General features: G+C 41.8%; 1 protein-coding gene across 1 annotated transcript in view; it reads left to right on the top strand.

Moving 5' to 3' along the window:
• Positions 1 to 13,017, top strand: part of PROK2 (prokineticin 2) — a 410,294-nt gene that overhangs the window by 324,315 nt on the left and 72,962 nt on the right. Inside the window, exon 3 of the transcript XR_014250579.1 lies at positions 4,255 to 4,391. The gene's annotated coding sequence lies outside the window, so the exon portion shown is untranslated. The remainder of the gene's footprint in view (positions 1 to 4,254; positions 4,392 to 13,017) is intronic.

Genomic DNA, 13,017 nt, shown 5'->3' with positions numbered 1-13,017 from the left:
CCCAGAGGTAGCAGAACTGGTGTGAAATCAACACTGGTGCAACAGGAAGGAAGGGAGATTCTGAAACGTGTTATAAGCTGCAAATCCGCCAGATGGTCGAACACAGAAGAGGGTTGCATCTTGAGTGAGAAGTGCTGCGAGCAGATTTGAGAACAAAGAACAAAAGTGGGGGTCGGAGAAAGGGAAGAGGACGTGTACGCTCAAATCACATCTCTATAAATGGAATGGTGCAAGCATTGTACCTCAGGATCGATTGTCACCCAGATTGTGCACGTCAGTACATCGCCAGGACTCCTAAGAGATATGGCTGGTTCTAGGTCTGGGGCAGGGAAGATGCAGGATGAACTTGAGATAGGTTATTCTGACAGAAGGAAAGGAAGCTTTCGAAGGTTAATAGACTTGTATCAAAATGACATAGAAGGTGGTCTGAAAGGGCTCCCAATGGCCAAAGTTGGGACAGTTGGGGCATCGGAAAGAATGATGATTATAGATATAGATAAAATGTGTTTAATGTATAAAACTCATGACTTCATAAAGGCACTCAAAAAAGAGAAAGCCAGAAAAGTGTAGTATGAGATGGCCATTAAACAACTCCTTACTTTTAAATTGATAATTAAAGGAAAAAACTAAATATTTATCCTGCCTTTCCAGGGGAAACTGTATGACAGAATAACCAATTAGCCCAATTGATGAAGAGAAGCTGTACTTTACAAAAGAATGCCAGTTAATAAATGCAGAAGGAATGATAGAAGTTGAAAACATAATTTTACAAAACCTAATGAAATTATGGATTTAGGCAAGATTTATATATTAGGTGAGTGGCTAAAAAAATTTAAAAATCTAGTGGCTAAAAATAATAATCATTTATTATTTTTCATTACTCTATTACTCTATGAGTCAGCTTGTTGGTTCTTATGTCTGGAGCAGCTTTACTGGTCTCTGTGTTCAGCTGATGGCTCACCTGGGGCCGATGGGTCTCAGGGGGGCCTCACTCATATGTCAGGCGCTTGACAGGGATGGCTGGATGGCTGAGGTCTCCCTCTGTACTGTCTCTCAAGATGGCCTAGGATGGCTTTATTCACATCTCTGGGACCTCAGCTGGAATAGCTCTGGTCACTGTCCTTGGGGTAACTTATCCTGCAGTAGAACAGTCCAAGCTTCTTTTTTTTTTTTAAATAAATTTATTTATTTATTTATTTATTCATTTATTTGGCTGTGTTGGGTCTTCGTTTCTGTGCGAGGGCTTTCTCTAGTTGCGGCAAGCGGGGGCCACTCTTCATCGCGGCCTCTCTTGTTGCGGAGCACAGGCTCCAGATGTGCAGGCTGAGTAGTTGTGGCTCATGGGCCCAGTTGCTCCGTGGCATGTGGGATCTTCCCAGACCAGGGCTCGAACCCGTGTCCCCTGCATTGGCAGGCAGATTCTCAACCACTGCGCCACCAGGGAAGCCCCCCAAGCTTCTTTACATGGCAGTCTCAAGGGTTCAGCAGCCAAAGGGGGCAACCGCTGGTACGCAAACAATCTCCAAGCCTCTGTTTGCATCACGTTTACTAGTATCTGATTGACCCAAGCCCAGACTCAAGCAGTGAAGAAATAGACTCAATCTCTAGCTAGCAAGTCTGGTAGAACTTTCTGCAATGAGGGAAGTTTTCCATATCTGTACTGTCCAAAGGGCAGTGCAACTGAGGAACTTAATTTTCAGTTTTAATTAATTGAAGCTAAAACGTAAATGACTACATATATGGCTGGAAGCTACCACATTGGACAGTGCAGTTCTAGATACAGAATCCCCTATGGTGTTTGTCCCCCACATGCCACAGAGCAACTAAGCTCGTGCGCCACAACTACTGAGCCTGCGCTCTAGAGCCCGTGAGCCATAACTACTGAAGCCCGCACACCTAGAGCCCGTGCTCCACAACAAGAGAAGCCACCACAATGAGCAGCCCGCACACTGCAATGAAGACCCAAAGCAGCCAAAAATAAATAAAAGCCAGTGTCATGAAAAGGGGATCCTGACAGACAGAAGAGAAATAAGGGCTATAACAGCCAGAGAGCTTTCTTCATAGGATTCCTGGATAGGACTAAACAGTTGTAAGAATTGTTTTAGCTTAAGTGAGGAAATTTGAATATGGTTTGGATCTTCAGTGACATAGAAAATGTACTGAAGCGGTAAGGGCAAGGTTCATTGACCAAAAAAGGTTAAGTGTTAGAACAGTATGTAGAATATAATCTCCTTCTGGGAAAGAAAAATACGCATAAATGTGTGTGTATATATAGATACAAATATACATGCAAACATATAAAGATCCAGAAGCATATGCACTAAAAGGTAAGACATGGTGATTCTGGGTGACAGGAAGGTGAAGTTTTGTTTGCTTGATTGTCTGTGTTTTGTAATTTTTTATAAATGTAAATGTGCTGCCTCTAAAATAGTAAAGGGGTTATTAAAAATACAAGAGAAAGTCGCTACTAAGTGGGAGGTGCCAAAGATAAGCAGCCATTATACTGTGTGTGTGTGCGTGTGTGTGTGTGCGTGTGCGTGTGTGTGTTTTCAGGAAACGCTTCATCACGATAAAGTATTGCAAATACTTCCTGCAGACAAGGGAAGGTGACAGGGCTCTGCAGCTGCAGAAAGGACTTAGCTAATCTGAAGGATCTGGTAAATGGATCCCTTCCTTCTGACACCACAGCAGCTTCAGCCATCAAGTTGGATTAGACGATCAGCCTTTCCCATTGAGTGGCATGTTCTAGAGTGTTCTAGTATGAATCATTTATGTAGGCTTCTCGTTATATTGCTCGGTTTCCCTCAGAAATAATGGCCCCAGGGACTGAATGTCGTGTAACAGAGAAAGTGAATAAATTGGTGCCGGCCCTGCCAGGTGTCAAACAAACAGGAATATATTGCAGGAAAAGTGCTCCATCTATAATTAATGACAGCATTTTAAAGTTTTACCAGAAATTGATAATACAGTGCTTGCTTTTATTGAGGCTTTCCCTTTAGGGATGTGTACATATTTTAAAGTAGGTCTACTATGAAATATACATTAAACTCTTCTTAGAAACATAATCGCCGAGTAGAAAAATATCTTTATAAATGTCTCATTGTCACCCCTTTTTGCAGTGATTCACTCTCAGTGTTCAAAGTAGAAGTTCCAAGAACATAGTGTTTGTATCAGAAAGCGTATTCGAGAATACCAAGTAAAAAGCGAATTTGCCAAATTTTTTACAGCTTTTTATATAATTGCCAAATTGCCATTGTCATAATAAAAATCTAGATTGACACTAGTTTGTCTTGGAATTACATGAGTATCTTTTTAAATAAACATGTATTAACATTTCTGAGTTACAAGCCCATTTGGGTAGATAAATCTTTCTAGCAGTCAACTGAATAATTAAATAGCAAGTCCAGAGCTTTTATTATCCCCCAAATCTGCAGTTGAACATTTATGATAGAACAAATGGATACATTTCTCTTTGGGCCCCATTAGGGAGAAAGGAGAATTTTTAAGCTCCTATAGTTTAGCAACAGCGCTTCTTCAAGTGGTAAGTTCTATCAAATAAAATTAAGTGAAATCAAATTCTCTTCCCATCTGTATACTTTATGGCTTTGCTGAAATTACTTATTCTGAGACACAATAGGCTGTCACACCTCTCCCCTAAATTTCCAAAGCATTAAGTCACTGTCTGACTTCTGTTAGCGCTGCATGCATTTCCCCTTAAATTTGCGAGTAACCACAAGCTTTAACAAGTTCACAGATGGGACTTCCCTGGTGGCGCAGTGGTTAGGAATCCACCTGCCAATGCAGGGGACACGGGTTCGAGCCCAGGCCCGGGAAGATCCCACATGCCGCGGAGCAACTAAACCCCTGCACCACAACTACTGAGCCTGCGCTCTAGAGCCCGTGAGCCATAACTACTGAAGCCTGCACGCCTAGAGCCCGTGCTCCACAACAAGAGAAGCCACCACAATGAGCAGCCCGCACACTGCAATGAAGACCCAAAGCAGCCAAAAATAAATAAAAATAAATAAATAAATGTAAAAAAAGAAAAAGATCTAGCAGTAATTTAAGCAAAAAACCAAGTTCACAGAATCATCTTATTTTCTATAGTCTCCTACTGCCAGCATTGTTATCAAATCTCTGAAAATCTTACTGTTTCATTACATATAATTTGCAAATGACACACAATGTGATGTTTTGATTATAGATAAAGAATGATAATGATTTTGTAGCATTTTGTTCTTTATATTTACACAGAGCCCTCTCATAATTGCTTGTCCGGGGATCCATCCACAATGTTTGTTGAGCACAGTTGTTTACAAAGTATTTCATCTAAATGAAGAGCATGGAAGCCATCACGGGAGGAGAAATCAAAGCCTTCAGAGCTGGAAAGTGTAAGTTGTGTATATTCATTCTTTTATACGTATTGAGCGCTGGTAGTATGCTAAGCGTCATGCTAGGTGTCAGGGATACACAGGTGAGTAGTATAGTCACTCATGTAACATACAGCCTGCTGGGAGAAGCAGAAATTTAAAATGGAATTAATCAGTTAATGCAATTAATCAATAAATTACCTGAGATCATGAGAAGTGGTATGAAGGAGAAAAACAGGCTAGAAGAATATGTAACAGGGCACCTGACCTGTCAGGGCACAGGGAATGGAGGCTGGGTAAGGGGGAATCAGTTAGAAAGGGCTGAACTAAATGCCATTCCAACTGAGGGAGGAAGAGGAGTTAGTAAGTGAAGAACAGAGAGAAATATTACAGACAAAGGGGGGGCACAGCACGTGCAAAAGCCCTGAGGTGGAAGGGACTTGACAAATTCAAGAACTCATAGAAGGCAAATATGGCTGACTTGGAGAGAACCCAGGGAGAATGGCATGGTATGGCCAGAAAGGGCCAGGGGCCAGCGAGATGGTACAGATACCACAGAAGGCATCAAGTAGGTTTACGTATCTGGGGTTAAGTTTGGGTAAAAAAGAAAGATTGGGCCAAATCTTTTGGCTTTAATATAATATACAGCAGTGCACCAGTTGAGCAAAAGAGAGAAATAACCTTCTGTCAGTGGTGTTTGAATGGTAGTACACAGCCAAGATGGCGCCAGGGTGGGACTGAGACAGGGCTCCCAGCACGGAGGATTCACGGAGCTCTGCCCATTGGACTCATGATTGTGGATGTGGGGGGAGAAAAGGACGTGTGTAGATGAGACCCGGTAGAGGGGTAAGAACTCATCGGCTTTGGTGAGAGAATGGATGAGAAGACTGAAGGAGAAAGAAGAACTGAAAATAAGGCTCATGCTGATGGCATTGATTAACTGATACCTGGTGGGAGATTGTGGATAAATACTCCAGCTTTTGTGGGTGTGCTCTACACTGCCCCCCCGAGAGGTCCCCAGAGGGGATGAGCCACAGTTGCCCGCGTTGCTCACCTGCTTGATGACATACCTTTTATCAGCTTCCTTCCCTCCTCCATCTCACTTCCTGGTTCCCCCACTTCCTGAAACCATCTCCTGGATGAACTACTTGACCTCACATTTTTGTCTCAGGGAACAAAAACTAAGACAGTATGAGTGCAGGGCAGAAGGTGAAACACACACACACAAGCACACACACACAGACACACACTTTGTTTCAAAGCTTCAACGAGGTCAAAATTTGGCATATAATTTTGGGTACAGTTTCCATGCGCCTGATAACTTAATTCCACAAGAGGCTGAGTTTCTTATTTATTTATTTATATTTATTTATTTTTGGCTGTGTTGGGTCTTCGTTTCTGTGCGAGGGCTTTCTCTAGTTGTGGCAAGCGGGGGCCACTCTTCATCGCGGTGCGTGGGCCTCTCACTATCGCGGCCTCTCTTGTTGCGGAGCACAGGCTCCAGACGCGCAGGCTCAGTAGTTGTGGCTCACGGGCCCAGTTGCTCCGCGGCATGTGGGATTCTCCCAGACCAGGGCTCGAACCCGTGTCCCCTGCATTGGCAGGCGGATTCTCAACCACTGCACCACCAGGGAAGCCCGAGGCTGAGTTTCTTACAGAGAACATGGAGGCTCAGACACTGTCGGGGCTACGGGAAGACAAGCTTAATGTGGTGGGAAGGGTGTTGTTATGAGTAAGAGTGACAAAGTTTGCCTTGGTAGTCTTTAACATAGAAAGTTTTCAGTGTAGCCGCTCTGAAATTTGGAAGAGAGTTTACACATTTGAGAGAACTGTGCACAAGCAGCCCAAGCGGTATATGAAAAGCTTCTGGGTTTGTGTAATGTTTTGGTCATTAATTTATATAGTAATATGTTACCTCAGTAAGAGGTCACATAATTTATTTAATGTAATAGGTTAAAAAAAAACCCACCTCTAATTAGTATATATATTATAAGATTCTCTTGAGGATACTTCTAGATGAATTTATTTCCGAAGTTTATTTTTTATAGAGATTAACTAAGCCAATAAGAAAAATGCTACATATAATATTGCCTTATACTTGCCTAGCCCATTGTTCTTCCAAATATTTCACAACTATTTTCATCACTTTAATCACTTACCAAATATTAGTTAGGAAATGCATTATTAGTCTTATTGTCTAGATTTGGAATTGACACAGAGAAGAAATGTGACTCATCTCGTTACTAGTTACTTCTACAATTAATGATGAATCCGAGATTACAACCCAGAGCACTTGACTTCCTGTGTTTCTCTAGTTTGAATTTAATTAGACATTAATGTAACTTAATAGTTTCGTTTCATGGTTGGATATTTGATGACAGTTTATGAAGGAAATGCTCCTGAAGCAATCATTTGGAAATAAGAGGGTGTGTTTTGTTCTTTTTCCCGAAAGCTGTTTATATAATATAGTTCAGTGGGTTTATGATATAGATTTGTCTTTCTTGTGGTTCACCTGGCCCAGCAATAGGGAAAGGTCTCATTAGATGAAAGACTTAACCCCCAAAAACAACAGGATCAGGGGCTCAGTGGGGGACACCATTCTGAAGAAACTTGGTCAAATGGAGTTCATTCTTCTTATTTTTAAAGGTCTTTTAGATCTAAGTGAGTAAATCTAAAAACAGAATATTTTCCAGTTTTTTTCTTTTTCTTCTTAAGCGGTTACTTTTCTCTTCTACTTAAAGATGCTCATTAAGATTGACCTTCAGAGAGTATATTTCTTTGCTAGGGCTGCTGTTGAACCCAAGTTCGTGTGCCTGATACACAGTAAACCCAAACGAAACAAAGCATCAGAGTTTGGAGCAGGGAAAGGTTTATTGCAAGGGCCGAGCAAGGAGAATGGGCAGCTCATGCTCAAAAGACCAGAACCCTCCAATAGCTTTCAGGGAAGGGTTTTTAAAGGCAACATTGGGGTAAGGGCTAAAGGATGCAGGACTTTCTTCTGAATGGTTGGTGGTAAGGTAACAGGGTGATGTTTCAGGATCTCAATCATCAACCTTCCGGTTTCAACCAGTCTGGGGTCTAAGTGCTTGTGCTCAACACGCAGTCACCATCCTCTACCTGGGTGGGGGTCTTAGTTCCTACAGAACAACTCGAAGTTATGCAGCAGATTGTTAGGTATATCCCTTGAGGAGGAATTAGGACTCTGCTTTTTCACTGCACTATTGTTTCTTGACTACTTTTCCTTTGTTTCTGCATTTCCTCTCTTCCCTAATTATCAGTAGTAACTGCTTGAATCTGCCCTTTGAACTCAAGGCAGGCCTGGGAGATTAAAGCCTTTTTCTACACACAAGGAATGGGGGACACAGAGGGGCTTTTGTACCCGAGAGGACCCCACAGGGTCCTGCTCGTTTTCACTGCCATAACAAAATATCACAGGCTAAGTGGCTTCAACAAGAGAAATTTATTTCTCACAGTTCTGGAAGCAGGAAGTTCAGGATCAAGGTGCGAGCAGGGTTGCTTTCATTCTGAGGCCTCTCTCTTTGGCTTGTAGATGGCCACCTTCTCGCCATGTCCTCACATGACCTTTTCTTCGTGCATGTGCATCCCTGGTGTCTATTTGCAAGTCCAAATTTCCTCTTCTTATAAGGACATCGGTCAGATTGCGTTAGGGTCCACCCTAAGGGCCTCATTTTAACTTAATCACCTCTTTGAAGGTTCTGTCTCCAAAAACAGTCGTGTGGGTGAGGACCCATTCATAATGACCTCATTTAATTTTAATTACCTCTTTACAGGCCCAATCTCCAAATACACTCATATTCTGAGGTACTGGTCATTGACAATGACTCCTTAACCAAACTTTAGTCAGGCTGCTCTAAGCTCTCAAAGCCCTGACCCTGGGTTTTGTCCTTGGCCTACTTAGTATAATTTTAGCAAGAATCCTGCTGGGTCAATTTAACAAAAGTCTCTCACCCTGGATAGCTGATCAGTTTCCTCATTGCCAACCCTGGCTGCCTTAGCACCGGTCCTGTCTTTGGCAAGATTCCTGTTGAGTGGGTCTACCAAAAATCCCCATAGCCTTTTAGTAATCTTCTGTCTGCTGACACCCCTCCACACACCCCCGCCCTCACCTCCCTACCCCCTACCCCCCTCCTTGTCTATAAATCTCCACGTGTCCTTGTTATATTTATTTTGGGGCTGATCTCTTTCCCCCACTGCAAACCCCTCGTTGCATAAAGTTGCCCTCACCACCTTGAACAAGTATCATGAATCATTTTTTTCTTTAAGAGGATTAGGGTTTCAACATATGAATTGAGGTTGGCGGGGGACCCAGTTCAGCCCATACTAGGGAGGATGAGCGAATGTACGTCTGCAGATCTTTCAGAAATGAGAAGAGAATTTCCTTCTTTCTCAAAGGTAGAATTGACCTCTTTGGTCCTTGAATATTTTCTGGTCAGAACCTTTCTGGAGCATGGAGAGGCAAGAACTAACCCTCACTCGGTCATATAGCAGTCAAGAAGACATCCCTTAGCCAAGCCGATGGCTGTGTCGCATCCCTCCAACCCTAATTATTTTGGCACATGCAATTGGAGAGAAGCAGTGTTTGGATGTGTGCTCTTGAACCATCAGACATGGATTTGAATTCCGCCTCTATCAGCTATAAGATCTTGGACAAGGAACTTTCACTCTCTCAACCTCAGTTTCCCCATCTGTAAAATGAGGGTAACACAATGGTTTGGAATAAGAATTTAAAAAGACAATGCACGCAAGGTACTCGGCATTTAGTTGGCACTCAATAAATGTTAACTCTTACCATCATTAAAGATCATCTGAGCCGGTGCCTGAAAATGTTAGATGAGGAATCCAAAGATTGATGTTTGCCTCTGCTCTGCTGACATTCTTTCCAAAACCCTTCCTCATTTCAAGCGGCTTTTCATTTGTCTGAAATCTAAGGGCCAACAGTGGTCTACAGATTCACCTTGAAGCCATGGCCTGTATTTGAGGGGCTCCTACGTGCACAGTCCATCTGACTTTATCTAAAAGAAAACGTATAGCAGTAAAACTAAAAGGAAAAGTATTCCTGTTTCTCCTTACTTTACCAAAGATGGTAGTTACAGTTGATGAGTAGCACCCGCAGAGGTACTCAGCATGGGTTACAGCTCATTTAAAAATGAATAAGGGGCTTCCCTGGTGGCGCAGTGGTTGAGAATCTGCCTGCCAATGCAGGGGACACGGGTTCAAGCCCTGGTCTGGGAAGATCCCACATGCCACGGAGTAACTAAGCCCATGAGCCACAATTACTGAGCCTGCGCGACTGGAGCCTGTGCTCCGCAACAAGAGAGGCCACGATAGTGAGAGGCCCACGCACCGCGATGAAGAGTGGCCCCCACTTGCCGCGACTAGAGAAAGCCCTCGCACAGAAACGAAGACCCAACACAGCCAAAAATAAATAAATAAAAATTTAAAAAAAAAAACTGCTAAAATTCCCACTGTCCTAAAGCAATAAAAACCCATATATATATATATGTGTGTGTGTATATATATATATATATATATATATATATATATATGTATGTATATATATATATATATATATATATATATATATATTTTTGTGGAATCAGATGGTAAATTTCCTTAGGATATATTTCTAAAACAAAACAAAACAAAAAAAATGAATAAGAACTCAAATTCAAACATTAATGGGGTGATTTTTTTTTCCTTTTTTTCTCATTGCTATTTTTTTTAACATCTTTATTGGAGTATAATTGCTTTACAATGTTGTGTTAGTTTCTGCTGTATAACAAAGTGAATCAGCTATATGTATACATATATCCCCATATCCCCTCCCTCTTGCGTCTCCCTCCCACCCTCCCAATCCCAGCCCTCTAGGTGGTCACAAAGCACTGAGCTGATCTCCCTGTGCTATGCGGCTGCTTCCCACTAGCTCTCTATTTTACATTTGGTAGTGTATATATGTCAATGCTACTCTCTCACTTCGTCCCAGCTTATCCTTCCCCCTCCCTGTGTCCTCAAGTCCATTCTCTATGTCTGCGTCTTTATTCCTGTCCTGCCCCTAAGTTTGTCAGAACCGTTTGTTTTTTTTTTAGTTTCCATTTTTATGCATTAGCATACGGTACTTGTTTTTCTCTTTCTGACTTACTTCACTCTGTATGACAGACCCTAGGTCCATCCACCTCACTACAAATAACTCAATTTCGTTGCTTCTGATGGCTGAGTAATATTCCATTGTATATATGTGCCACATCTTCTTTATCCATTCATCTGTCAGTGGACACTTAGGTTGCTTCCATGTCCTGGCTATTGTAAATAGAGCTGCAGTGAACATTGTGGTACATGACTCCTTTTGAATCATGGTTTTCTCAGGGTATATGCCCAGTAGTGGGATTGCTGGGTCGTATAGTAGTTCTATTTTTAGTTTTTTAAGGAACTCCATACTGTTCTCCATAGTGGCTATATCAATTTACATTCCCACCAACAGTGCAAGAAGATTTCCTTTTCTCCACATAATGGGGTGATTTTTGACTTGGTATTCTTTCCAACATGTAACCACTTTTCTCTTTTTAAATTCAAGGCTGGTTGCTTTATTCCCTTAGGCCTTCATTTAGAAATGAGTTGCTCATTAATTATCTTCTTGACTGCAGAAGAGATGATGCTTCATTTCATTTTCACATTGGATGAGTCAACTAAAAGAGGTCTCGTTGCTAAAAACCATGGATCACAATTTCTTCTTTGTTTCGCCTCTCCTGGGAGTGGCTCACATCCACCCCCTCCGAAGAATCGTACCAGTTCTCCCCATTGCATTGAACTTGTTTGTTAATTCTCATAAATTTGGTACAGTGAGATGATTGGATACAATTTCATCAGAAATATCATCTCCATTCTTTGCCATAACATATGCATAATGCCAGGGTAACTATGCATTGGACACCCATCAAATTACATAGTTTATGAAAAGTATTGACTCCATTCTTTTTTCCATGCAGATATTTACAACTGGAAACAACTTTCCAAATAAAAATGACTATGAAATCTGCCCTTATTCTTAGGTATCACAAGAAAGCAATTGGGGACTTCCCTGGTGGCACAGTGGTTAAGAATCCGCCTGCCAATGCAGGGGACACGGGTTCGATCCCTGGTCCGGGAAGATCCCACATGCCACGGAGCAACTAAGCCCGTGCGCCACAACTACTGAGCCTGTGCTCTAGAGCCCACGAGCCACAACTACTGAGCCCATGTGCCACAACTACTGAAACCCGCGGGCCTAGAGCCTGTGCTCCGTGACAAGAGAAGCCACTGCAATGAGAAGCGTGTGCACCACAATGAAGAGTAGCCCCAGCTCTCCGCAACGAGAGAAAGCCCATGTGCAGGAATGAAGACCCAACGCAGCCAAAAATAAAAATTAATTAATTAATTAATTAATTAAAAGACTTTTAAAAAAACATTAATTTTAAAAAAAAGAAGAAAGCAATTGGTAAATATTTTCTGGAATAAAAAGTTTCAGGCACAGTTACTTGATGTGCAAATTACACATAACTGAACTTTTTCTGTTTTTCCTTAGTTTTTGGAGTTTTAAAAGCTGATTCATAGGATTATTTTAAAAAGTATAGCTAATTAATAGGATGACCTCTATAAATGCTGCAAAACACAGGGAAAAAAGCCCAACCTCTGTTCTTTTTCTTAAGACCAAAACCTATTTTCTTGACTTCCAGTACCTTCTTTTAAATGAGGAAATGACGCATTCTCTGTGTTGGAGGTATGATTGTTTACCATTTATTTCATCTCTCCCTAAAATGCTTTTGTTCTCTTTTGTATAATCGCTATGGGTTTTTAAAGGTGTTATCTGAACAGAGTTGGCGTAGTTTTTCTCCTCACTTTAACAAAAGCTGTATCTTCAGCTTTCTTTTGCTCTTTTTCCCTCCTTTCAATAGAACCAGTTCACATTAGCGGCAAAAGGAGAGTAATTTATTTATAGGGTACACACCTTTGAGTGAATTACCCCCCAGTCCCACACAATTATAAAACAGAAGCTCTTAAATGAGTTCAGTATAATAAAACAGAGTGAACCAATCAAAGAAGAATAACCAAACAGTGGGACTAGATTAACTGTTTAAAGTATGGATGAGAAAACCCATTTCTAAATGGCTTTTGAATATGGGATTAGACAGGATCAAATGGTCAGTCCAAGGAAGCATTTCATTACAGCAAGGGGCAGTTTTTCAATGGATGGTATATTTGAGAATATTTTTGCATTTGTAGGGAAGCACCCCTCAAACAAACAAACACAAAATCCTCCAAAGGATGAACAGAGAACTCTGGAGAAAATAAACTCTGACTGGGTGTGGCGTGGAAGCCCTCAAAGAATGAGGACTGATGGAAAGAACAAACAAAGAAGCGGAGTGGAGAAAGCAGGATGCACCTGACTCCTAGTAATTCTTCCCCTGAGTTTTCACTCTCCCCTTGGAGGTCTCACTTTCACCTCGTGGCCTTCTGCAAATGATGCGCAGAATTTGGGCACGTGCAGATCGCTCTACAGGGCCTCAGAGAAGAAGGAGGTAGCATAGAGGACCATAGGGCTAGAATTCCTCTCAGGATTTAAAGACCAGTCCTACCTTCATAGCCACATCAC

Source organism: Balaenoptera physalus (genome assembly GCF_965194825.1).
Source record: "Balaenoptera physalus genome assembly, chromosome: 11".
NCBI classification, from domain to species: Eukaryota; Metazoa; Chordata; class Mammalia; order Artiodactyla; family Balaenopteridae; genus Balaenoptera; species Balaenoptera physalus.
Note: the sequence above shows the minus strand (reverse complement) of the source record. Positions and strands in the feature narration are given on the sequence as shown.